Consider the following 14,868-nt stretch of genomic DNA (forward strand, 5'->3'; position numbering starts at 1 on the left):
CCATCTTGACAGTCTGTGTTTTGTGACCGGAGAACCCTTGGTGCGACCAGCGAAACAGACAAAGAGATGTTGACGGCATGAACGGGGCAGAACGCTCCAGATAAATTTTCACAAAGCCCTAACGGGGCAGAGCATGTATGCATCACTAGCGTCTTCTGAAGAGGGAAGAGCAGATAGGGAGATAACCTGGGCTCTGAATGGAGTTGAGAGCACTTTCATGTCTTGGTTTAAGGACGACCCTGTGCGCCTCGAGCACACGGCTGACACAACAGGAAAGTTTGTTTTGCTGAGTTTTATATTCTGACATATACCGTAACAACATCTCATCTGACAGAGGACTGTGCAGCGCTGTTGACTGCATTATTTATTTTTTTTAAAATTGCTGCGAGATTGTTCGCTGTTCCGCACAAATCCTGGAGATATTCTAGACTGAAATCACTCACGTGGTGTGTCTCTGTGTGAGACAGATTTCAACAATCACCAGTCAGAGACAGCAGCAAAGCCAAAGCACAATGAAAAGGCAACTTATGATTTACATGGTTTACATCTATTGTCCGGTTTCATATTTGTCAGTCAACTTTTCAAAATACATTTGGGGCTACACACAAAACATTCGGGGCTGAATCCTCGGCAAAATCGGCTGGCGCCGCCTCTGGTTTTGAGAGAGAGGGGCTTCAGATCAGCCGACTGGAGTGGCTCGAAGGGAGGTCCCTCGAGGCCCCGAAGGACCGTGGACAGGTCCCAAGCCGGTACCGAAGGTGACCAAGGCCGGTTAAGCCTTCTGGCTCCTCTTAGGAAACAAACAATTTCCTAAGGTCGCTTTTACCCAGGGAGGAACCAGCCAACGGGAAGTGGAAAGTTGCTATAGCTGCCACATACACTTTGAGCATGGAGGGGGAACGGCCTGTGTCCAGCAACTCTTGGAGAAACATAAGTACCATTGGTACGTCACAGTTATGTGGGTCCAGGTTCCGAGCTGAACACCAGCTGGTGAACACTGACCATTTGAGATGGTAGAGGCATCTAGTAGATGGCGCTCTAGCCTCCATTATGGTGTTCAGGACTCCCTCAGGGAGGTCCTGGGAGGCCATGCGTGGAGGGCCCACAAGTCGGGATGAGGGTGCCAAATTGTCCTGTTTGCCTGGGTGAGGAAATCCTTCCTCAGCGGGATAGGCCACGGAGCTGTCGCTGACAGCTGCATCAGCTCTGGGAACCAGATCTGGGTCTGCCAGAGGGGGGCTACAAGAAGGACTGCACACTTGGTGTCCCTGATACGTTCAATGATCTGAGGGAGCATCGAGACCAGAGGGAATGCTTAAAGGGGGCGGCTGGGCCACTCTTGGGCCAGCGCATCCCTGCTCTTCGAGAAGAAGATTGGGCAGTGAGAGTTGTCTTCTGAGGCAAAGAGGTCGACTTCTGCCCTGCCGAAGACTTCCCAATAGGAGAACCGCCTGGGGGTGGAGAGACCATTCCTCCGGGGGAACTTTGCCTTGAGGTTGGCGTGAGCCCATAACAGGAGCTGCTCGGCCATGGTGTACAGGTTGCGAGACCTGTGACTGCCCTGGCGATTTATGTAGGACACCACTGCCATGTTGTCCGTCCGGTTGAAACATTCTGAGGGGCATGAGAGAGCCCACTTTGAATGAAGCAGCGAGACGCCGGATTGAGAGAGCCTGGTCTGGTGTGGGCCATGCTCTCATATGCACGGAGTCAAGAACTGTTCCCAGGAACATGATCCGTTGGCTGGGGGACAGCATACTCTTGGAAAAGTTCACTCTGAGCCCAAGGCGATCTAGATGGCAGAGGAGCCAGGTTTTGTGAGTAAGAGACTCCGACCGGGCCAGTATGAGGCAGTCGTCGAGGTAATTTAGAATGCACATTACCCGTTTTTGAAACGCTCTTAGTCTGACCCATCACCTAGGACCTGTCTGCCTTGGGAGACCCTACCAGGGGCATGTAGCCCCAGACAACATAGCTCCTAGGGTCATTCGGGTACTCAAACCCCTCCTCCACAGTAAGGTGGCAGTTCAAGGAGGGGGCAGTTTACTGTTTACAGTGGAGTAGGCAGCTGTTGACCTCGACTGGGGATGTCATCGGATGGTGGAAGGAATACTTAGAGGATCTCCTTAATCCCACTGACACGCCTTCCATTGAGGAAGCAGAGGCTGAGGGCTCAGAGGTGGACTCGCCCATCACCCAAGCTGAAGTCACCGAGGTAGTCAAGAAACTCCTCGGTGGCAAGGCACCAGGGGTGGATGAGATCCGCCCTGAGTTCCTCAAGTCTCTGGATGTTGTGGGGCTGTCTTGGCTGACACGTCTTGGCTGACACGCCTCTGCAACATCGCGTGGCGGTTGGGGACAGTACCTTTGGACTGGAAGACTGGGGTGGTGGTCCCTCTTTTTAAGAAGGGGGACCGGAGGGTGTGCTCCAACTATAGGAGGATAACACTTCTCAGCCTCCCAAGGAAAGTCTATGCCAGGGTACTGGAGAGGAGAACACGGCCGATAGTAGAACCTCGGATTCAGGAGGAACAGTGCGGTTTTCGTCCCGGTCGTGGAACACTGGATCAGCTCCATACCCTCTCCAGGGTGCTGGAGGGTTCATGGGAGTTTGCCCAACCAATCCACATGTGCTTTGTGGATTTGGAGAAGGCATTCAACTGTGTCCCTCGCAGCATCCTGTGGAGGGTGCTCTGGGAGTATTGGGTCCGGGGCCCATTGCTGTTGATCGTGGGGAATATTCCCTTTGAAAACAAAGCTCAGCCACTGCGTCTTCAGCGGTTTGGATTTAGGAACATCAAAATGACTGCTGTGTTCCTTATTGCACCCAAGAACAGAACACCACAATCGCTTAGACGCCATTCTGCTCATAGACAGTGCTCGAGCTATCAACTATGACCGTTCTGGTCCGCGCGCGCGGACTATGATTGACAGCTCGCTCACGAGCGAGGGCGGGTCTGTGTTGAAACGCTGCTGTCAATCAACAATCGTGGGAGGGGCGTCCGACCGTGTGACGTCACTAGGTCGAACGGCTTGATTTGAGACGGGGAAACATATAAGAAGATTTAAAAAAAAACACTGGATGGATTTTTATCATTTTATGATGGTTGTGTACAGGCACTGCCAACACACATTTCAGTACAATCAACTTGTAAAAGTTCATGTACCATTATATGACCCCTTTAATGTACCAGATGCAGTTACTCAGATTTACTTTTTTTTTTTACTCAATTCATACAGTATATTTCAGTGATTTCACAGCTTTAAAATTTACTAAATTTTTTTGAGTGTAAAAATTTTTCACCAAAAAAATTGAGTAAATAATAGTGTTACTATAGTGTCACTTTTTAGAGTGTAAATGACAATTACACATTGAAGAGTTTTGATATTTATTCCAACACCACTGGGTATGTTCACTGTTTGTATCATTCTTCTTATCTATGTGTTTTCCTGACAGTCAGTCTTTGTATTAGAGGTGGTTTTTACTGATCTTTCTGTGGGTTTATGTGGGTTGTCAGAAAGTGATGACAAGGGTGTTTGTTAGATTTATGATCACATTTCCCTTTTTTGAAGAATGTGCCACACAAAATCTCCACACAGAAGGTTCTTCAGTTCGCGTGACACACGTGCTGATAAATTGAACAACCTGCATACAAAGTGAATTTCAGTTCTGTTTATTGTTGTACCAGTACACGCACACAGCAAAATGAATTGTTGCTTTTCTACTTTTACAATGCAAACTGCAAACGTGTAAATGAATCCATGACAAGGAGATATTAGTTTGGAAAAATAGGAGTTTATTTACATGAAATACTCTTAAGCAATTGACCTGTCCTGTGATGTGACATGCTATATGCCATCTGAAACTATTTTTAAACAGAATTTCACCAATTCTTTTATAATTTTTATTTATGCACTTGGTATCAGAGAAACAATTATGATTTTAAAATATTTTTTTTTTAAACGTGTTAAAAAAACTTCAAAATGGTAACCACCCACATAGCAAGTGTGAGGGCCACCCCTTGCCCAACGACGGAATCCAAAAGTGTGGACGAAGGTATAATGCGTGTTTGTCTTTTCAGCGTTCTGTGAAGTTCACTTAATTTTTAGAATTTAGTTTCAATTTTACTTTAGCTCTGCGCTTAATCTGACTCCAATTTCAAATGATTATCAAATTTAGATTGTGTTTCATATTAGAATATAATCATAAATATTGATTATCATTTTATTTAGATCTTTGATTATTCTGGGTATCCCATACATTCAATTATTTGTTCATTAAGGGACCCAGTGTCGCTTTGAGACGGCACATCGGGAATCGTAACACCAGACTCCACATTAATCTATACTAGAAATAATGATTTCAGAATCATTAAAATCTGAATCTGAAATAAGAATCAATCAATACAATCAGAAATGATTTTAAATCAAGATTAACATTTTACTTGTCAGGTAAAACAGCAACATGCCAATTAACACAAGTAAACAATTAAAAAGGTCATTCAGAAATAATAACTAACATCAATTGCTTAAAGATGACTCTAAGAGTAAGAAATGCACCTGACAGAGACACACAGTTGTGTGTGAGTGTGTTCTGAGTGTAAGACTTGTGAAGACACTGACACAGCACTGCATGGGGGTTTTCTGGTTACAGATCCCCAAAGACTGCTCTTGCCGCTTACCCATACCCAGACCAGACCAGAACAAAATGGTTGTAAATATTTATTACACAAAAACCTGGTTTCGGGGGAGAGGAGAGGATCCTCAGATATCTTGAAGAGACACCACCAAAAAAGAAGAACAGAATTCTCCTAAGTTTTCAATCTTTCTCATAATACCAAATGAAATTGAGGAAATTTTAAAATGATACCAAAAATGAAAGGGAATAAACAATAGATTCACACGATACATTATATGTGATATAGATATATACACATTCTCAATGAACTTTCAGTGATTTTAATCAGGGGGGGGAAAGGGAGGAGGGAGAAGGGGGATGCATGGATCAGCAAGGAGATCATTTTGGGCAAGGCCATGTCCTGTGCTCTTTCTTTGAGATCTTCTCTCCAGGGGTGCATTTTATTGCTTTATTGCAGGGGGTTTGATCTCAGCTTTTGTCTTAGCAGGAAAATCAAGTCTTACACAAGCAATGTTAAATCAATGCATTGAATCAACATCACTTTTGAACCCATAGTTAATGGAGTTTTTTTTATTTATTATTTCATCAAAAAAACAAACAAACAATGATATTGGCATTGAATTGAGGCACATAACTATTAACTAATTGTTAAGTAATATGCCATTTATGGGGGCACCAAAGTTATGTGCCTCAACAAGTAAAGTCATAACATAATGATACATTTGCAAATCATTAGTTAATGATTAATTAAAGCAGACAGCTGGAAGTTGAAGTACATTGTTTTGACCAACTTTGGTAATTAACACATTAATTTACACTTTTAGTTAATAAAATAAGTTATTAAGGAATTAATACATTATGACACATTTAATTAATAACAATTCATTTATTACTTAATCTATTAATCATTTAGAATCTTTATTAGTTGCTGATGCAGTAATCATTAATTAATGGTTTAGTTCTTCATGAGTCATACAATAACAAATGATTATCTGTGCATTATTTAAGCATGAATTAATGCAGATTAGTGCACCCGTACTGTAAAGTGTTACCGTTTTGTTTGAAAAATAAAATCAGAGAATAGCAAAACAGCTGGGATTTATAAATGATCTTTGTACAATGCACCCAGCATGCATTGCAGCATGAAGCTTTTTTTATTTATTGTAACCATTGTTGAGATTCATATGCTGATAGTTGATATATCTGTCTAACTGACAGCAGTTTAAAAAATTTTGCATGTAGAATATATGATTGTCAACACTGTTGAGTCTCACGCTAGTATCCCAGCTAGAATTTTTCAGCGGAAAGTTTTTTTTGTTTCAAGTGCTAACATTGTTAGATCATTATTCCATGACATTCTTATAAAGTTTTTAGCAGGAAGTTTCCCAGCAACTCCATAAACAGCATTACTAGCTTCACAAATTACTAGCCAGTTTGATTGTAGATCATACATCTACAGAAATCTACGAAATCAGAAGTTTCAATGTTGATGTTTTCTTAAAAATGTCACGTTTTCTTAATGTTAGAAAATCATTTTTCTATGATGTTCTTGAAACATTCTTTCAACTTAATTTTAATCAACAACTCAACATTCTAGGAATGTTAATTTGTAACATTCCAAGAAGATAAATATACAGTTTCCTTAATGTTAGTAGATGTTAGTAATGTTAATGTTAGTGTCATTTAAAGGTTAGTTTGATGTTCCTGAAACAATCTTTTAAACATTCAAACACCTGCTGTTAACAACCAGAATCACTGAAGGAAAGAGAAACAACAAGAACAGGAAAAAGAGACGGGGCGAGAAGAAACATCTCAGTTACGTATGTAACCCTCGTTCCCTGAAGGAGGGAACGGGAGACGTTACGTCGATGTGGCGACGTAAATGGGATCACTTCAGGAAGCATGTACAGAACAAGCTAATGCGCAGATATAAATACGGAAGCAGATGCACGCACCTTTTGTTTGAAGGACAAGGAGCTGAGATCGTGACGGCCGTACAGGGTCAGGAACCGTGGTGACGGGACGTAACGTCTCCCGTTCCCTTCTTTCAAGGAACAAGAGGGTTACATACGTAACCGAGACGTTCCCTTTCAGTCGTTCACGTTCAATGTTACACTGACGTAATTGGAATCCCTATGGAAAACGCCATGGTTGAAGACATGGTTGAAACGCTCTGCCTTACACAAGACTCTCAGACCCCCAACTGACTGGGACGGAAGGCCTGCATAGAGGGAGTTCAAACTGTTGTTCCGATATAACCCACAGAGTGGAACTCTTGGATAACACTGGGAAAGCGCATTTCAAGAGGAGAAGTACGCTGCGGAAGCCACATCCTGCAGAAAGGAGTTAACATGTGGAGAATACACATGCGGACTGGCCGGTGGGGGCAGTACAACACATGGAATGTCACTGGGGTGGCTCCAGACTGAGAAGGGGGAGACAACACCGGACAGTCACAGCAGAGCGGACTCTGCCAAGGGAAAGAAAAGGGCTAACCGCATGGAGCTGATCGTGGAAGAATACACATACGGAATCGCCGCAGGGATCACAACATATGGGACCCAGCCTAGCACAGGTTACACAAGCATATGAGTACTAGGCCTGGCGATGCTCCGCCATGTCTGTCTGCCCAAGGCTGTGGAGGAACTCAACAGGGTTTGCCTAAGTGGGGAACTCGACTGGAGCAAAAGCGCACGTATCCGCTCCATGTGGAGGAGAGTGGCACAGCACGTCGATACTAGAGCGGGAACTTCGATGTTACTGGCTGGTTGAAGCAAGCTCAGGGGAAGAAACCGCCTCAACAAGTAGGCTATAAAACCTAGCGAACGTTTTAGGTGTCGCCCAGCCCGCAGCTAGTGATGTTACGCCTGACACCGACGCTCCGAAGCTTGCTTCAAACTCGAACGGTCCTTGCAATGAACCACTGCTTCGGAGCTTGTATCATTACGTCACTAGTCACGTGAAAATGACTTCTGAAGCAAACACACTGCTTCATTCTTGTAGTGAACCACCTGACTGCTTTGATTTGCCCAATCCAGTGTTGACAGGTTTGAAACCTGGCGGATGTATTTCTTATAAAAGTGAAGCCAAACCATGGCAACACCGTGGGTTGTAGTCGGTGTTTGGATTGGCGTTATTGTTGAGGAGAGTGGATTGAGTTTATTTCAGTGTTGTGCCAGCGAGAAAGAAAATAAAAATAAATAATATTTCTGAATAAAAACCATACCATTTAATGAACACTTTGTCTAAGCCTTCTGCATGTACCCAAAGCACAGCCTCTGACACATTTTTTTATTATTATTAATTAGAGAACATATGAACATTGTTACATAAAAACATGCATCAAAGACAGAAACTTCAAAAACCCTCTGCTACATTATACAAGTACAACACAAGCACATCCTTTTCAACATATAAAAATATCAGTCCCACCAGTTAACAAGTTATAGAGTACTGCTTCCCACAGCTAAACAAGATAAAGCTTTCACACATGATACTGCCCTGCTAAAAAAAAAAAAAAAAAAAAAAAAAAAAAAAAAAAAAACATTATAGAAATTCTAATGGATTTAATGGTTTTCATGGGAATTTTATTGGTTGTAATGGGATTTATAGTGGTCTCTGTGGGTCTCTACTGATTTGGGTTCTATTGGTGGGGGCATTAAATCCTAATGGAATATATCCCAAATACACTACAAAAAATAATTCTTTAGTGGTTTAAATGGTAAAAGCCAATGGTTCCTACTGGTATTTTAATAGAAACCATTAGAATTTCTGTGATGGTTTCCAACTTTTTTTAAGCGGGTCTGATCTTCTGTCCTTGTCTAAAGAAATAATTACACATACACATCATGCTTAATGTTTTATTATCAAGGTGAACACATGAAATTCATCAGTATCTGTAAAATTCACCTACATAAATGAGTTTCACAGCACTAACACTGGTTCAGCTTTGATCGCCTCGGTAAACACGTCATAAACGGGGCGTTAACATATAAGCCTTTGCATTTTATGGTTGTCAGCTTTGTTGCATTACATTTACTTCACCAGCAGATGGTGCTGTAATTTCTATCTGAATGAAGCTTCGAGTAATGAACCATTTTCGACACAATTGTATCAGAAAGCAATAATGCTTTGAAACGCTTCATTTGGCCATCACTACCCGCAGCTCTACAGATATCTGTCAGCGAGGTGCTGTGTGCCAGCGCCCAGGAAGAAGTGACACTCCTTGTGGAGTGGGCTCTCAACCCGACCGGGAAAGGCACTATCCAGTGTGCCATCCTCTGCTTGGAGACAGCCTTTCCCTTCTGCTGGCCTCCATAACAAACAAAGAGCTGGTCTGAGGTCCTGAGGCTTTACTTTCTGTCCACGTATAGGCGCAGAGCGCGAACGGGACAGAGAAAAGCCAGGGTTGGGTATGCCTCCTCCAAGGGCAGCATTTGCAGGTTCACCACCTGGTCCTGGAAGAGAGTGGTAGGAACCTTGGACATGTATCCGGGCCGGGGTTTTAGGATCACGTGAAAGTTAGCTGGGCCTAATTCTAGGCACGATTCGTTGACCTAAATTGCATGCATGTCCCCTACCCTCGATGATGGAGGCCAATGCAACCAGGAGTACTGTCTTACAGGACAGAATTTGTAACTCTGCTGACTGCAAAGGCTCAAAGGGTGGTTTCTGAAGTGCCAAAAGGACCAGAGACAAATCCGAAGAGGGTATAGACAATGGGTGAGGCGGATTTAGTCTCCTCGCCCCCTCAGGAACCTGACGATCAGGTTGTGCTTTCCCAGCGATCTACCCTCAACTGCATCGTGATATGCAGCGATAGCAGCAACATACACTTTAAGAGTGGAAGGAGACAGCCTTCGCTCCAGCCCTTCTTGCAGGAAGTAAAGCACTGCTCTGATCGAGCAAGTTCAGGGGTTCTCCTGGTGAGAAGAACACCATTCAACTAACAGGCACTTCAACGCATAGAGGCACCTCGTAGAGGGGGAAGTGGAAGTGGAAGTGATGTTGTCAACTACCGCCTGGTGTTGGTCACCTAGAACCTCTGCGTCCTATCCACGGACCAGACATGGAGTTTCCCAAGGTCTGGACGCGGGTGCCATAGGGTGCCCCATCTCTGAGAGAGCAGGTCCTCTCTCAGAGGAATGGGCCAGGGAGGGGCTGTCGTGAGGAGCTCTAGTTCGGAGAAGGTCTGGTTGGGCCAATATGGTGCAACGAGCAAGACCTGCTCCTCGTCCTCCCTGACTTTGCACAGTGTCGTGTCAGGGCGGCAAACAGATCTACCTTTGCAGTCCCGAAAGCCTCCAAATCAACTGGACCACCTGGAGAGGGAGTCTCCATTCTCCCAGAAGCACCTGCTACCGTGAGAGCTCGTCGGCTGCATGGTTGAGCAGGCCCGGAAATATAAACGGCACGAAGAAACCAGATGCTTCTGACTCCATAGAAGGCTTCATAGATGGCGGGCGAGATGTGAAATGCGGCGGGAGTGTATGTTCACAACGGCCGCAGTGCTGTCCATACGGATCAGTACATGCTTGCCTAGTAGCCGCATTTTGAAGCGGCCCAGTGCAAGGTGTACTGCTAACAACTTGAGGCAGTTGAGGTGCCAATGCAGTCCCTGTAGTCAATAATTGTATTCATCAAAACTCATGTTTGATCTCCAATGTTTAAAAGTTTTTTTCCTGTGAATTGTTTTTTATTTATGCCTTAAAATATCTTGAATGTAACTCTACACCCTTACATCCATGAATATGCAAATTAACCCCGCCTCCACTCACACTAGCTCAGAGATTCATTCGGTCAACTTTAAAGGTGGTATCAGTGATTTCAGGCCCAAAAAAAAAAAAAGATCACATTCATCTAATCTTTCCTAACGATCCGCTAGGTGCCCGCCCCATAAGCATGCCGTCAAAAAACGCGTCTCTGTAGGCAGCCTAGGCTCTGAGATCTACACACAAAAACAATTGGTTTCACCAACCACTCAAAACCAAAACAAATTGTTTTTGTGTGCAGATCTCAGAGCCTAGGCTGCCTACAGAGACGTACATACACTGCTATTTCTGTGCTATTTCAGCAAGGTTACCAACCCACACTGTATGAGAGGATTGCATGTGTTGTAAAGCAAAAGCTCACGATTTATGTGCTCACACTATACAGTCCGATCATCGAGCTGCGATTTGACTGCTCTAATGACTGAAATATGCACGATAAATGACCATGTCGGGTTGCGCCGATAGACCATGATATCGTGTATCCAGAGATATCGTCAAAAGCATCAACTATTGACATCAAGAGGATTTAGCATTTACAGTTTATGTATTAAATTATTATTGTAATTCTTATTATTATTATAAATAATATAACAAATAATTTGCCCCGCAATAATTTCATAGTGCATCACTGCATAACCGACATGAGGATAATAAAAGATTAGATGGATTAGCTTCTCTTGAGACTACCCTGCTACAGAGCGGTCATAGTTAATAATATACTAAAGCCCGCCAGCACGTTGATCTGATTGGTTACAAGGTAGTCTGTGACGTCAGAAACACCAGCGATTTCAAGTGTTTTTGAGACTGTCTTTGGTTCACTGCAGTTTTAAGGACAAAATACTCAGCAATGGTGTTGATTTGTATATGGTTTGTCTTAAATTATAAAAATATTAAAAACACCACATATACAAATAAACAACAATAAAAGCTTGGTTTTCACCACAGGGGGTCTTTAAAAAACCTTCTACAAACAATGTATAATATTTTTGTGCTATGTTTTTGAGAGCATTATTGAAGACCAGAGAACATTGAGCAAACACTCATTAATTTTACTGGAAGAACGTTTGTTCATAACTTTGAGAGAACCCTGCCAGAACATTAACCAAAGTTATGAGAACGTTACCTGTTAGCTGGGCTTACACACTTACTTCTATGTATTGTTCTAATTTAATTTGTAATAATAAAAGCATTAAACTATTATTTATATCTACAGTATAACCTCAAAGCATAACATATGATGATTCAATGGTTTGCCTGCTATGTGGATCACTAAAACTGACTAAAACATTTTATTTATGATTTTTTTTCTGGGGTGTTGATTTCAGAACTCCTTTTTTTTTCTTCTGCTATACTTCTTGATGTTTTCCAGTGTTTTGGCCTTTTCTGGCTCATTTACTTCCTTCAGCTTTTCAATCAGAGAATCAATGTGCAGAAGTGTGAACACAGAATCAATGTTGAGTGCGATTGACTCCAGAGTTTCCACACAGTGAAAAGCTTCAGACTCGTTGAAGATTCATTTAACAGCTTTATTTTCTCTTTCTTTCATTTTTGCAGCTCTTTTTCCAGCTTCTTGACCAAAGAGACAGTAGCTTCGTTTAGATGGACCCTTATAATCGGATTGACGGCTCAATCGGACTGAAAAACCTTCATGTAAACACCCGACCCATGTGTGATCATTTTTACTGCTTGATAAATATAAGCAGCATGGTAAAATGGTTCAAATGCTCATTGTCTCCAAATCATGACCAGAGACGGACAGTTGTCTGAAGTCTGCTGTTTAAAACAAATAAAGAACCAATGTAGGAGAATAGTTATGCGCGAACAGCGGACTGTCCGCAAACAGTGGACAAAAAACTGTATATTTGTGCAGACTGTGCATGTCAAAAAATGTATTCCGATTTGAAGCTTGTGACATATAAAGGCACACATCAGCCCGATCACTTTATTTATCATTCATGTAAACACCGTGTTCGGATTCATCAGTCGGATTGATTTCATTCCGATTGAACCAAAAGGTGTCCATGTAATCGTAGCTACTTTTTCCAATTTTTCCATAATTATTCTTTACATTTTAATATGACCCTTTTTCTTTGTCTTTGTTACATGTATTTTTGCTTCTTTGTTGTGTTTGCTGTAGTGGCATTTGTGCACACTGTACAGTGATCATCTTTCATCTTTCTGCACCATGAGAGATTTCTGACCAACCAGGACAGTTCTCTTCACAGACGCTGCAGTACAGCGTCATGCTGGCCTTATTGCGATCAATATCAACCCTTTCTTTATACTTCACTTCAACTTCATACTCAATTTCTTCTACATCTTTAAGATAACACTTTGTAAATATTACATGTAATCCTATTTTTGTCTATGTATTAATATAGACATACATTAATATAGACATTAATATAGACATACTCATATAGACATGTCACGTTTTCAGTTTGTCTTTATGTGGTAGAGTGTGTTCATGCTCATTTTGATTCTCCTTTTATTTCCTGCGTTTTGATTAAAGACTTTGTATCAGCACTTCCTTGTGTGTAGTGTGATTAGAACACACCAGGAACCTGGCATATCAATCAACAACAAGTCAATGCATATATTGCAGTACAGTATATTGAAAATATGAGAACTACTTTCCCATATATGGAAATGTATTGCATTATATTTTGCAGTATATTCCGGTTCTGTAGGGGCAGCTTGGTGACGACCTTAAACAAAGCATGCAAATTAAGTTTCCAGGTATAGGAACCTGCCCCAGACACTAGAGTGTTACCACTCCGAATCCAATCAGCATAACTAATCAAAGACAAAGGGGGAGAGTCTCAGTAATCTGACTCATCTGATTTACAATAAAGAGAACAGGACTGGCAGGAACCTCTTGCTAAAATTTTTGCTTAACCAAATCATTCATCTGATGTCATCATCTTTACCTCAAATGCTAAATACAATGTACTTCCACTTAGTTTTTCATGTGATGTAATGTAAAGATGTAAGATCAGCAGATCTTAAACAGATTCTTAAATTTGTATTCCCACAGTTTGAGAGTTCTAATAACTCTCACAAAATAAAATTTTAAACATTCATAAATCCATTCTGTAGCTTATGTTTATTAGCATAAGCCCCATCTTCCAGTCATGTAACTTGAAAAAATGTACAGACACATAGAACTTATTCTGTGCCGTGTCCTAGATTTATATAAGTGTAGTTATTTTACTAAGTAAACTGTTGACACATGTATACGACGCAGGGTGTTAACATGCCGTATAAACTACATGAGAACACAGAAATCCATGTAGCTTAAGAGTGGAAGTCTTGAAAGTCCATGGCGTCTGAATATCTGTGAAGTCTGTTTCCTGTAGAGTCCATTTCCCACTTAGAGTCGCTCAGATGACTAGTTGTCCCTCATGAGGCTTGTTCCTGGTTATCTGAGGTGATGCTTTATACCAGGTAGCCGCAAAAATAATAATAAAAAATAGGTTATGTCCCATGTTTCATTTTAAATATCTGGTTACAGTTTTAATATACAATATTCTATATTCAGTGCAAAGAAAAAAATGTGTAAAACTTGACAAAACTGTGACAGTATTCTGTTTGCCTTTAAAATGAATGAAGATGATATCTTGAAGGTGAGCATGGTTTGTTGGCTCAGAAAAACCTTTTGTGCATATCGAAAATGAAAGCAGGTTGAGCAGTTCAAGTACTTTAAACATACAGGAGATGTTTTAATATAGTTTAAAATTCATAAATAACATATAGGATATTTATTTATTGAATAATAATGTGTTTAAATAAGATTGCACTATATTTGAAATGATGTTGCAACATTTGCATAATAACATGTTTGGAAATTTTTATTTTTTATTTTTTTCTGATTCTTCTACAATTTTGCAAAAGGTTGAGTCAAACAACTCATAGCCTTATAGCAGCAAGATTTATTGGGATATTGATATTAATCAAAATTTGATTTTATGTTAGTAGATATGGTAACACTTTACAATATGTGCACTAATATGCATTAATTCATGCTTAACTAATGCAGATAATCATGTGTTAATGTATGACTCATGAAGAACTAAACCATTAATTAATGATTACTGCATCAGCAACTAATAAAGATTCTTTTTGGTAAATATATTAAGTAATATATGAATTGTTATTAATTAAATGTATCATAATGTATTAATTTCTTAATAACATATTTTATTAACTAAAAGTGATTATCTTTTAGTAACATGATTATCTGTGCATTAGTTAAAGCTACACTGTGTAATTTTTTAAGTTGATTCTTAGCCAAAAACACTTTGTTCTTTCAAAATAATATGTGCTCATTAATATATTATTACTTCTACCAACTAATCAAGTATTCTCGTAAGCGTAGAATCTGCCATTTAGAATACATACGGGTGAGCTGCTCGAATGTTGGCAGCCATGTTGCGCCTTCATCTTGAAAATACATTA

The 14,868-nt window shown here is 41.0% G+C and overlaps 2 protein-coding genes across 2 annotated transcripts in view; both read left to right on the top strand.

Annotated features, from left to right (window-relative positions):
* Nucleotides 1-14,868, top strand: part of LOC311075330 (uncharacterized protein) — a 250,040-nt gene that overhangs the window by 93,753 nt on the left and 141,419 nt on the right. The gene's annotated exons all lie outside the window — the stretch shown is intronic.
* Nucleotides 1-14,868, top strand: part of LOC311075333 (uncharacterized protein) — a 467,028-nt gene that overhangs the window by 91,262 nt on the left and 360,898 nt on the right. The gene's annotated exons all lie outside the window — the stretch shown is intronic.

Source organism: Abramis brama, assembly GCF_963993115.1.
Source record: "Abramis brama genome assembly, chromosome: 24".
Classification (NCBI taxonomy): Eukaryota; Metazoa; Chordata; class Actinopteri; order Cypriniformes; family Leuciscidae; genus Abramis; species Abramis brama.